We start from the raw sequence: 12,204 nt of genomic DNA on the forward strand, positions 1-12,204 counted from the left end.
TTGTCTTCTTTTCAGCATAAATCAGCCAAGTATCATGTTTGTAAATTGAAGAAGCAGCATAAAGCTACTTCAGGTCATAGTCTTTAAGTAGTCAAAATTACATCTGCGCTTCTATAATCCAATTAAAGAAATTAGATTCCTCCTAAATAAAAGGTCTAAGTGACAATGAGCATTCCCATCCCTGCCAAACACTCTCTAAGGAAAGGTATTACACTCATTCTAAAATACTTCTGAAAAAAGTGTAGGAAATGCTGAAAGGAAGAAAGTTAGAAGGTATCCTTGATGATAATATAGTGTTAAAGGGTCTTAAAACACTGATGAAGCTGATTGCTGAAGTAGAACACTGGTAGAATTAAGTGGGAAATGCAACAGCTCCAAAGAAATGCATTTGAGGTGGAAAAAATACAGTGAAAGTAAACGTTTTTCTGACTCAAGTGTTTAGAACTGTGATTGTGATAAATGAGATGTCAGAGGACTAACAAAATACTGGAGTGACAATGCAGCAATGAAATAGACACTGTCTACTATGGTAACATTTAAAGTTGTTTTAAAATCCTTTAAAGTGTTTTATGAATTTTATGGCTTGAGTCTGTGATAGTTGATACTCTGACATTTGACGTGAATTGGGTGGGGCATATATGCAATGAATTGTAAAAGTAAAAAGTGACAAAGAGGCTGAAGTCTGTTGCCTTTCAATGAGCTTTAGCCTCCTAAGTCATTGCAAACGTAGGACACTTGAAAATGTTCCCCAGTGGCTCTCCCCTCTTTGTCTGTCTTGTCAACTTAGACTGTAAACCCTTTGGGACCAGGACTGTAACTCATTATGTATAACATCTCACACAATGGAATTTTGATCCATTTAGATTCCAGGGCCTCTAAATGTGACAGCAATATATATAATTTGAAAAACAACTCTTTTATGATACTCAATACAAAAATGAATAGGCATCAGTAGAAAAAAATAAATATATCAGAATATCAATAGGAATTGCTGGATGACCAGTGGATTCCAATTTGATTATAATGATAAACCCTAAGTCTTTAGGATTTTTTAGGTAAAAACAGGTATTACACCACAAACTAACATGCATTACATACCCAAAAGGCCTGATTTTTATCTCCCTTACACCATGGCAAATTGAGAATACCTCAGAAAAAGGAATTATACCAAAGTTAGGCAAAGGATCAACTCCTGAGCCTTTTAATTTGATACAGTATAACCAAGGATAATGTGTAAAAAAGATCAATGAATAAACAGAACTGTGTGTTTTGCCAAGTAGTGTTTGTTGGTGTTTGTAATGTATAGCTCTGTGCTGTAATAGAAGAGGACAGCTTCCCAGCAGCATTAAAGCTGTCAGCAAAAGAGCTAGTCCTTCACATTTCTCTTTGTTTTGTTTCAAAATTCTCATTCGTTATGTCATATGGCTTTTCCATTCTCTCTCACCAGCTTTCAGAGGACCCAGACCTATACATTGCCCAGGTAATGTTCCCAGTGAGATACCAGGTTCCCTTAAACACAGTTGCTTTCTGTGCTGATCAAGAGCATTTGGTGTGCTGCAAGAGATGGTGAGCAAGTCCAAGGCCTGATGTTTTCACTTTGTAAAGGAGTTTGATAGGTATTATAGGATTATCATTTTGACAACATTCACCCAGAGTTATGCACATGACTGGAGTCCTCGCCTAGAGGAGCCCAGCCATACGGGAAAGCTCCTCTATACATATGGGCTCACACTATCCCAAGTGTGACTTGTCTGGAATTCATTTCTTATATCACACCAGCCTTGGATAGGAGAAAAACAAATCAAACCACAGCATCTTTGCATGGAAAGCAAGCAACCCATTACTGCTCAATGGAAAGTACACTGGATTCCTGGGACAGGCTAGTACAAAAAATAATTTAGGAAAAATGCGGTGATTTTGAAAGGATCCTAATTATATTGCATTCAGACTTGCAATTCTTTCTTGACTTTTGGCAGATTTTGATGTAAGGACCTGGAAAGATGCAAAAGGCTAAACTCCAAGCCTCAAAACTTCTGTGGTTTTAGCCCTGCAGAGCCTCCGTGGCCTTGAATATTGAAAGATGCGAGAAGGAGCTGTGTGCATTCACCATCTTTTTAATCTGTAAACTTTTTCTTAGGGAGGCAGAAGATGTTACTGATTACAAGTATAGCATGGATATCTATTTTGTACCAATGCTACCTAAAAAATTACTTGCTAGATACTACATGATCTAGAAGATGAACCTACAACTCTCTCTACATCCACCTATCTAATTATTTAGGCTAGGCTGTGAGGACAGCAGGTGGAGAAGGAAAAGAGGGGAAGGAAGGCATTAGGAGCAAAAAAGTACCAGAATTCAGATCTGCCATATGGATCTTCAGTCTTTTATGTCCCAGGATACTGGGAATCAGGTGAAATGAAGTTTCAGCAGTGAAGTCAATAACTGCAGAGTTTTACAGATGATGTCTACATTGCAAGCCTGATCTGCTATTGCTATCTGTGGGACTGGGGGATTGGGGGGGGGGTGAAAGAGAACTGAGTCCTAACTGAGCACCAGCACTCCTGTGCCCAGGGGCACTGTCACACAGACAGGGCTGCCCTGCCTCCAGCCCCAAGAGTCCTCCTGCAGCCAGATGCGGACACTGAGAGTGCAGCCAGGCTTTATATGAGAACCTGCTCATCACTTCATCCCAGGATGGGTGGATTTAGCAGAAACTGGCTTCACAGGATTAATGATTACTATGTGCATGCTATACCTATTGAACTAATTCATACATTAATAAAAAAGTAGCATATTTCTTATGCTGTGATCCATAAAGTAAGAGTATATGATATTGTACCCATGGATATGAAGCAATTGCATTCTCTCCAGAGCTGTCATCTTCTTGGGTTGCTCTAAAAGGTCTGATCAGGAATGCTGGTGTGGTAAATCAGGGATATAATAGGTCCTCTGTGAGGCAGCCCTCAAATATTTCTCTTAAAAGCTCATCTCACCATGGTCATAATCACCTAATAATCTTAACACATGCTACTTTGAGAATGTAGAGTATGTTTTATGATATTTGCTTCAGCAGACACCTTCCTTAATGGAGCTATTTTGTGATCAGACATCTAAAAGAAAAAGAAATTCTTATTCAAAACTATAGGGTACATAACTTCCTAATGTAACATTTTTGTTTTCATTTAAAACTGCCCTAAGTAGGAGAAAGGTTACATGAATAAGTAGCAAAGAGGTGGCTCAATGGGAAAACTGGAACAGTTCTGATATGTCTCAGTTATTTTCCATGTCTAGATTCTTTTCCACAATATCATTTTGATTTTTTTCCAAGAACACATTAAAAGAACGACAATTTTGTGGTTAGAGTATAAAATCATGAACCAATTCTCAATGGGAATCTGTGGATAGACTGTAAGTTGGGAAATAAACATTTATATCCCTGTACAAATAGGTGTAATCCTCACAGGCTCTTTGCACTGTACTATACTTATGTACTGTTTAGCATTCAGCTACATATATACACCTGGCATGAACATATTTATATAATGAGTTGATATATGTACAAAAGATATCATATAGGTCATGTGTGCACAGTGGATGTAGAGTAGCTGCGCATTTCAGTGTGGTTAGTGGGTGACTGGATCTAGGCTACCTGAGCACAGAAACGTAATGGGTATTTGGAGCTCTTAGATTTGGTTTACTGTTAGTGACCTAAATATAATGAGCCAAATTCATGTAGGAGTCAAAGGATACCTAAAGTGGGTGCAACTCCCCCTTCCAACCAGCTTCCCCCAGCCCAGCAGCCGCTCAGCTAGGTCAGGAAAGACTACGCACGAGTAGACCAGGCCACACATTCCCCAGCCTCTCCTGGCTTAAACATAAGCTGCAGCATTGTATGCATATACTGAGGAATAATGCCTGGTACTCAACCCCCAGTGCTCCTTGCCTTTTGTGCTTTCACAGAATCACAGAATCACAGAATGGTTTAGGTTAGAAGGGACCTCTGGAGATCATCTAGTCCAACCCCCCTGCTCAAGCAGGGTCCTCTAGAGCACATTTCCCAAGATCACATCCAAACAGGTTTTGAATATCTCCAGGGAAGGAGACTCCACAACCTCTCTGGGCAACCTGTTCCAGGGCTCAGGCACCCTCACAGGAAAGAAGTTTTTTCTCAGGTTTAGATGGAACTTCCTGTGTTTCAGTTTGTGCCCATTGCCTCTTGTCCTGTTGCTGGGCACCACGGAGAAGAGGCTGGCCCCATGCCCCATCCTCTTGACACCCTCCCTTCAGATGCTTGTACACATTGATGAGATCCCCTCTCAATCTTCTCTCCTCCAGGCTGAACAGGCCCAGCTCTCTCAGCCTTTCCTCATAGGAGAGATGCTCCAGTCCCCTCATCATCTTTGTAGCCCTCTGCTGGACTCTCTCCAGTAGTGCCATGTCTCTCTTGTACTGGGGGGCCCAGAACTGGGCACAGCACTCCAGGTGAGGCCTCCCCAGGGCTGAGTAGAGGGGCAGGATCACCTCCCTCGACCTGCTGGCAACACTCTGCCTAATGCAGCCTCAGGATCCCATTGGCCTTCTTGGCCACAAGGGCACACTGCTGGCTCATGCTTAACTTGTCCACCAGCACTCCCAGGTCCCTCTCTGCAGAGCTACTTTCCAGCAGGTCAACCCCCAGCCTGTACTGGTGCCTGGGGTTATTCCTCCCCAGGTGCAGGACCCTGCACTTGCCTTTGTTGAACTTCATGACATTCCTCTCTGCTCATCTCTCCAGCCTGTCCAGGTCCCTCTGAATGGCAGCACAGCCATTCAATGGTGTGTCAGCCTCTCCCCCCAGTTTAGTATCATCAGCAAACTTGCTGAGGGTGCACTCTGTGCCTTCCTCCAGGTCATTGATGAATATATTGAACAAGGCTGGACCCAGGACTGACCCCTGGGGGGCACCACTAGCCACAGGCCTCCAACTAGACTGTACCACTGACCACAACCCTCTGAGCTCTGCCATCCAGCCAGTTCTCAATCCACCTCACTGTCCACTCATCTAGCCCACACTTCCTGAGCTTGCCTATGAGGATGTGATGGGAGACAGTGTCAAAAGCCTTGCTCAAGTCCAGGGAGACAACATCCACTGCTCTGCCCTCATCCACCCAGCCAGTCATTCCGTCATAGAAGGCTATCAGGTTGGTCAAGCATGATTTCCCTTTGGTGAATCCATGCTGACTACTCCTGATCACCTTCTTGTCCTCCAGATGCTTAGTGAGGACCTCCAGGAGGAGCTGTTCCATCACCTTTCCAGGGATGGAGGTGAGGCTGACAGGCCTGTAGTTTCCTGGCTCCTCCTTCTTGCCCTTTTTGAAGACTGGGGTGACACTGGCTTTCTTCCAGTCCTCAGGCACCTCTCCTGATCTCCAGGACCTTTCAGAGATTATGGGGAGTGGCCTAGCAATAACATCTGCCAGCTCCCTCAGCACTCGTGACACAATGAAATAGGGCGATCCTGACCTACCTGCTCGGTCTTTGTGTTGTGCAGCGCTCCAGTGGTGGGGCTTTCTCAGACGGAGTCGCATCCACAGGAATCCTCTTTTACCAATGGCCGGCCCTTGTGCTCCCCCACTTGGCGTTTCAGTAGCCAATTAAACACGATTATGAAGCAGAGGCATGTTTCAGTGCTACAGTTGCATTCTGCCTGCAAATATTTTCTGAATGTCCCCTTCTGGGTGTGGAAGTGTAAATGAAAAGATGAATAGCCTTGACCAAAGCAAAATACTACAAGATTCCTCAGAGAAAATCTGTGCCTGAGCCCTGCAGTGAGGAGCCCTTTGGTCGCTAGAAGCAGTGGGGATGTTGTCGCCAAGAGGGCTGTTGGGTAAGGTGAAATGACCTGCCAGTCCATGGTAAACAACAGGGCTCTGTATCCCTCTGATTCATTGTGAAAGCGGCCTCTACCGCCCAGGAGTGTGCATATTTTGGGGATGAAAATCTCCTAAATCCTACTTATCCAATGGCTGCACAATAGCTTCCTGCACACCGTAAAAACTGAAAATATGCAAATATATATATTGACATTGGACTAAACTCTGCTACCCTCCTATTTCTCAATAGCAATCTAATGCCAGAGAAAGATGCTAAAACAGACAGGTCTCCTGTTTTTGGTCTTTTATAGCAGAGTCATTCCCAGGAGCATTTTCCTGGGATGGGCACTACGGCAGCACCTTAGACTGCAAGCCTTGTTCCCACAGGAGCTCCCAGAGGATCATGGTAACTCATTAAACAAAATTGATTCAAAGTCATTATAAAACTCCCCTGAGCTATGGATGTTTATAGTTATCCCATGAAAACATGAAACCATAGTTCCTGTTTACTGAGGCTTCCTCTAGCTACTCTTAACTCCATTTTTTGGACCATACCCCTCTGCCGTAGCTGGTTGCAGTGCTGTTTATGGGGCCATCTGTGCTGTGTGCTGTGGATAGGGGTAGCAACACTTCATGGCATCATACGCTATGGATGGCTGCATAAATCACAGTTTTCTACTGAACTGAACCCAAGTGACTACTAGGTACCATGTATAACATAATTCTTAGGGGTGATTCCACTAATGTGGTTTGAATAATATAAGAAACTACAAACGGCTTTGGAAATTGTTGATATTCTCCCTCCCACCAAGTTGTTCTGTGCTAGTCAAGAAACTGCAAAAATCCCTTACTATGGCAGTTCCTGGATTTTATTGCTTCTCAGTTCCAGTTGTTCAATGGAAACAAGAGAAATGGATATTGATTCACAAACCAGAACTAATCTGAGAATTCTTTTTTTTTTTCTGAGATTTTCATGTTTTGTGTAATTGCATGTGTTCTGGAGTTTAATACTGAGTTTTTTTGAATTACACAGCAGAGTTGGTTTTGTGCTCTTTGCATATTATGTCTGTGCATTTGCCTCTGTAGGCCACTGTAATTTACTGTTCAAAAAAAAAAAGCATGGAAATGAAATTTCACGATATTTCGAGCGAAACTTCTGCAAGTTCTTTTGTAAGTGGTTTTGATCTGACTTCTAAAAGTGCACTCCCTGTTTTGCTTGCCCACAAGTTTTGGTGCAAACTGTTTTTTTCCATCTGTGGTCTCTGATGTGTGCACACTGGCTACATTAGCACATGCTCACATGATCAAGCAGAAGAGTTGTTTCCCTACCTGATTCTCACAGAAATTCAATGTGCAGGTACAAATCAGAGATCTAGATGCAAAAATCATGCGATAAAGTCTTTCCCACGAAATGCCGTAGTTATAAAAATGACAGTCGTTTAAGAGCCTTTATGTTTAGTGTACACTGGTCACAGTGCCCTTTCTGAAAAGTACTCATTTGAGAGGGACATACACATTACCAGTTATGATATATGAGAGTTTTGTCCAGAGTGGAATATGATGACACTGTTGTATTCAGTTTCAAGAGTTTTCCCCTACATACAAAATCTACCCTTTTGCAGACAGCTAGTGAAAGGTATATGCACTATGCATGTCTATTTTATGATTTTAAGAGAGGCTTAAGCAATGCATATGTTCTCTGCACAAGAGAGAATTTCTCTTTTAGTAAAAATAGACTGCTTAGGAATTATGTGCTTAGGACTGTTCTGGATTAATAAGATTGGTGAAAATATCAATAGGATATCTAAAAGGTGAAGTGGAAAGAAAGAAGTTTTTGCTTAAGAAATATAAAAAGAATTTGAGGCCAGATTTCTCAAGACTTGCAGTCTCTCACACTGCTCTAATTTGAGAAGGGAATGAGAAGTGAAAATTAATATTTCACTTGACAAAGCAGTGCAGAAGATGTCCTGAAATGAACCATTTAAAAGACTTTCTGTCAATTACCCATTGACTGAAAACTAATCTCAGAAGCTGTTTTCCTTACGTCCAGTAATTAAAGACAAGTTCTTGTTCTTCAGAGAGCTACATCTCCAATTGAAATGTCAGGGCTTTTCCAGATACATTTGTGGGCATGTAGAAAAGATCTTTGAAATATTATAAAATTATTACTTCTCTTTCCTTAGCTTCTTGTGTGGTAAGCAGCACCAATGCCTCTGACTTCCATTATGGAGAAGATCCAAGAACATCCATGTATCAACTTGGCATAGTTTCAGGAATTTTATTTTTTGTCTACTATAGGATCTGAATTCCTCTGAAAAAAAACATACTGTTTAAGGATCCAGTGTTCAGCAGCCTGATGCTAGAGAATTATATATTGTAGTTCAAGAAAATGTATGACAGATGAGAACAGTAAAAGGAGTATCCATCAAAGCCACATGGGCATGTGCATCCTTCCAAAAATAATTCCTTTCCAAACTAAGTAAGGGTTAACTAAAGATGTTTTGGAACCACAAAATGTTATTTTTAAAGGTAGCTAGTGATTGAGATAGATTAAGACTAAACATGGCTGGGATTGGCCAAAACCACAAGGAGCTTGACTTGTTCACATATTTATGACTGGAGCAGAATTCGAGGGCCTTCAGCAATCCAAGGTCTGAAATCCTCTGGCATATTTTGCGGGAGGATGATAGGCTGTTGGTTTTGCTTTGCTTTGTTGTTTTTGAAATGGAATTGTCCTTTGTAAAATTTGCCCCTTCTTGCCCCTCCCTCCCTTCCACGCACAGTAGCAGATCAGTTCAACAGTCCTTATGTTGTCCAATGCTTTTTAAAAAGCAAGAGTGATTCACCTGAGAGACACTCCACAGCCTTGTGATCAAGGTCACATTCAGTGATCCCACCTCTTTCCTGGGGACATGGGGAGCCAGGGGAGTCTTTCCATGGGAGTTTATTCCCATCATGAAGGAATGGAGGTGCAAATGAGAATTAGTGTGCACATGTGGACATGTGTGAACGAGGAGATTTATGGGAACAGGGGATGAATATTTCTTCTTAAACCAAAGTGAAGAGCCTCTCCGTTTATCCCAGTGGGATCCACTGTTTATTTATTTGAATTGCTTTCCGATTGTGCCTATTTTAAGTGCGATAATATGATCTTTTCACATTAAAAGCAACAATACCAAACAGACAGCTTTGATGAACTCCGAGACCCAGACCCCAAAAAACATTTATCTCCACCAGTTGCTGAATCAATGCCACATTTCATTGAAGGACCTGAGAAAATTGGTAATGCCTATAAATTAATCTGAAATCATCACAAACAAGCCTTTCTTAAATATAAAACATTTGGGGGTATGAGACTGCACCCAAGGTGCATTCCAAGGTGGGAATTTCAAGAAATTCTGCTGCTGTTACTCTGGTTTCACTTCAGTGGATTGATGTTGATTCACCTGGGCTGGCATCTTTACAGGACACAGGTCATTCAAAACTCCTGACATCACTTACTCTTGGCAAAAATGCATTGAACAATTTTGACTGTGGTTTTGTGATCAAGGTATGAAGTATTAACTTTATGCAGTGCAATATTAAAAGTTGCCTAAAAGTCTGGAAACAAATCAGTCATATACACATATACATATTTATATATATGGAGAGAGAGACAAGAATAATACCTTACCACTCCCTTTGCTAGCTAAAATGGAGTGATCCAACCATCAACAATTACTCAGTGACTGAGAACAAGAACTAGATCCAGCTTCACTGGCAAAAGCAATAATAAAAATAACAACTTTGAGTGGTTTTATTCAGCTGGTGATTTTTAATGATAGTGTTTTTGCAAATGCAAGGGTGCTGTATGATAGAAGAGATATTTTTATAGATATTACATTGTCTAACCACAATACTGGAATTGCTTTAAATTTAACTTTCCTCATTCTTTGTTCATATATGCTGTCTGCATATTATGATAACTGTGAGAAAGTTTCTCAAGGGACTGGAATGCTTCCAACATGGTGTGTTCTGCTGATGTGGTGAATATCATTTTGCCAATAACAAGGGGAGAAAGTATATGCTGTTGCTGTAGTTAATTTATTTGATTTCCAAAGACACTGACAGAGCAGTTTAATTGCAGCAAATGAAATAAGAAGGGAAATAGCTGATGAATATGCACTACAAGTAGCATATCTTGTGTAGAATATCCCCTATCTTTCAAGGGAATACAGCTCACAGAATCACAGAATCACAGAATGGTTGAGGTTGGAAGGGACCTCTGGAGATCATCTAGTCCAACCCCCCTGCTCAAGCAGGGTCCTCTAGAGCATATTTCCCAGGATCAGGTCCAGGAGGGTTTTGAATATCTCCAGGGAAGGAGACTCCACTACCTCTCTGGGCAACCTGTTCCAGGGCTCAGTCACCCTCACAGGAAAGAAGTTTTTCCTCATGTTCAGATGGGACTGCCTGTGGTTCAGTTTGTGCCTGTTGCCTCTTGTTCTGTCACTGGGCACCACGGAGAAGAGACTGGCCCCATCCTCTTGACACCCTCCCTTCAGATGCTTGTATGCATTGATGAGATCCCCTCTCAGTCTTCTCTTCTCCAGGCTGAACAGGCCCAGCTCTCTCAGCCTTTCTTCATAGGAGAGATGCTCCAGTCCCCTCATCATCTTGGTAGCCCTCCGCTGGACTCTCTCCAGGAGTGCCATGTCTCTCTTGTACTGGGGGGCCCAGAACTGGGCATAGGACTCCAGGTGAGGCCTCACCAGGGCTGAGTAGAGGGGCAGGATCACCTCCCTCGACCTGCTGGCAACACTCTGCCTAATGCAGCCTCAGGATCCCATTGGCCTTCTTGGCCACAAGGGCACACTGCTGCCTCATGCTTAACTTGTTATCCACCAGCACTCCCAGGTCCTTCTCTGCAGAGCTGCTTTCCAGCAGGTCAGCCCCCAGCCTGTACTGGTGCATGGGATTATTCCTCCCCAGGTGCAGGACCCTGCACTTGCCTTTGTTGAACTTCATGAGGTTCCTCTCTGCCCATCTCTCCAGCCTGTCCAGGTCCCTCTGAATGGCAGCACAGTCTTCTGGTGTGTCAGCCACTCCTCCCAGTTCAGTATCATTGCTGAGGGTGCACTCTGTCCCTTCCTCCAGGTCATGGATGAATACATTGAACAAGACTGGACCCAGGACTGACCCCTGGGGGAAACCGCTAGCTACAGGCCTCCAACTAGACTCTGCACCACTGACCACAACCCTCTGCGCTCTGCCATCCAGCCAGTTCTCAATCCACCTCACCGTCCACTCATCTAGCCCTCACTTCCTGAGCTTGCCTATGAGGATGTGATGGGAGACAGTGTCAAAAGCCTTGCTCAAGTCCAGGGAGACAACATTCACTGCTCTGCCCTCATCCACCCAGCCAGTCATCCCATCATAGAAGGCTATCAGGTTGGTCAGGCATGATTTCCCTTTGGTGAATCCAGGCTGACTACTCCTGATCACCTTCTTGTCCTCCAGATGCTTAGTGAGGACCTCCAGGAGGAGCTGCTCTATCACCTTTCCAGGGATGGAGGTGAGGCTGACAGGCCTGTAGTTCCCTGGCTCCTCCTTCTTGCCCTTTTTGAAGACTGGAGTGACATTGGCTTTCTTCCAGTCCTCAGGCACCTCTCCTGATCTCCAGGACCTTTCAGAGATGATGGAGAGTGGCCTAGCAATAACATCCGCCAGCTCCCTCAGCACTCGTGGATGCATCCCGTCAGGCCCCATGGATTTGTGGATGCCAGGTTTGGACAAATGATCTCTAACCTGATCCTCCTCCACCAAGGGAGGGTCTTCCTTTCTCCAGCCTTCCTCTCTTGTCCCCAGGGTCTGGAATTCCTGAGGGCTGGCCTTAGCAGTGAAGACTGAAGCAAAGAAGGCATTCAGCAACTCTGCCTTCTCTGCATCCTTTGTCACCAGGGCACCCGCCCCATTCAGCAGTGGGCCGACATTTTCCCTAGTCTTCCTTTTGCTACTGATGTATTTGAAGAAGCCCTTCTTGTTGTCCTTGACATCCCTTGCCAGATTTATTTCCAAATGGGCCTTAGCCTTCCTCATCGCATCCCTGCACACTCTGACAACGTCCCTCTATATTCCTCCCAAGTGGCCTGTCCCCTTTTCCACATTCTGTGTACTTCCTTCTTCTGTTGGAGTTTTGCCAGGAGTTCCTTGCTCATCCATGCAGGTCTCCTGCCCACTTTGCTGGACTTCTTACTCAGAGGGATGCACCCATCTTGAGCCTGGAGGAGGTGATGCTTGAATATTAACCAGCTCTCCTGGACCCCTCTTCCTTCTAGAGCCCTCCCCCATGGGATTCCTCCAAGTAGGTCC

Source organism: Struthio camelus, chromosome W (genome assembly GCF_040807025.1).
Source record: "Struthio camelus isolate bStrCam1 chromosome W, bStrCam1.hap1, whole genome shotgun sequence".
Taxonomy (NCBI): Eukaryota; Metazoa; Chordata; class Aves; order Struthioniformes; family Struthionidae; genus Struthio; species Struthio camelus.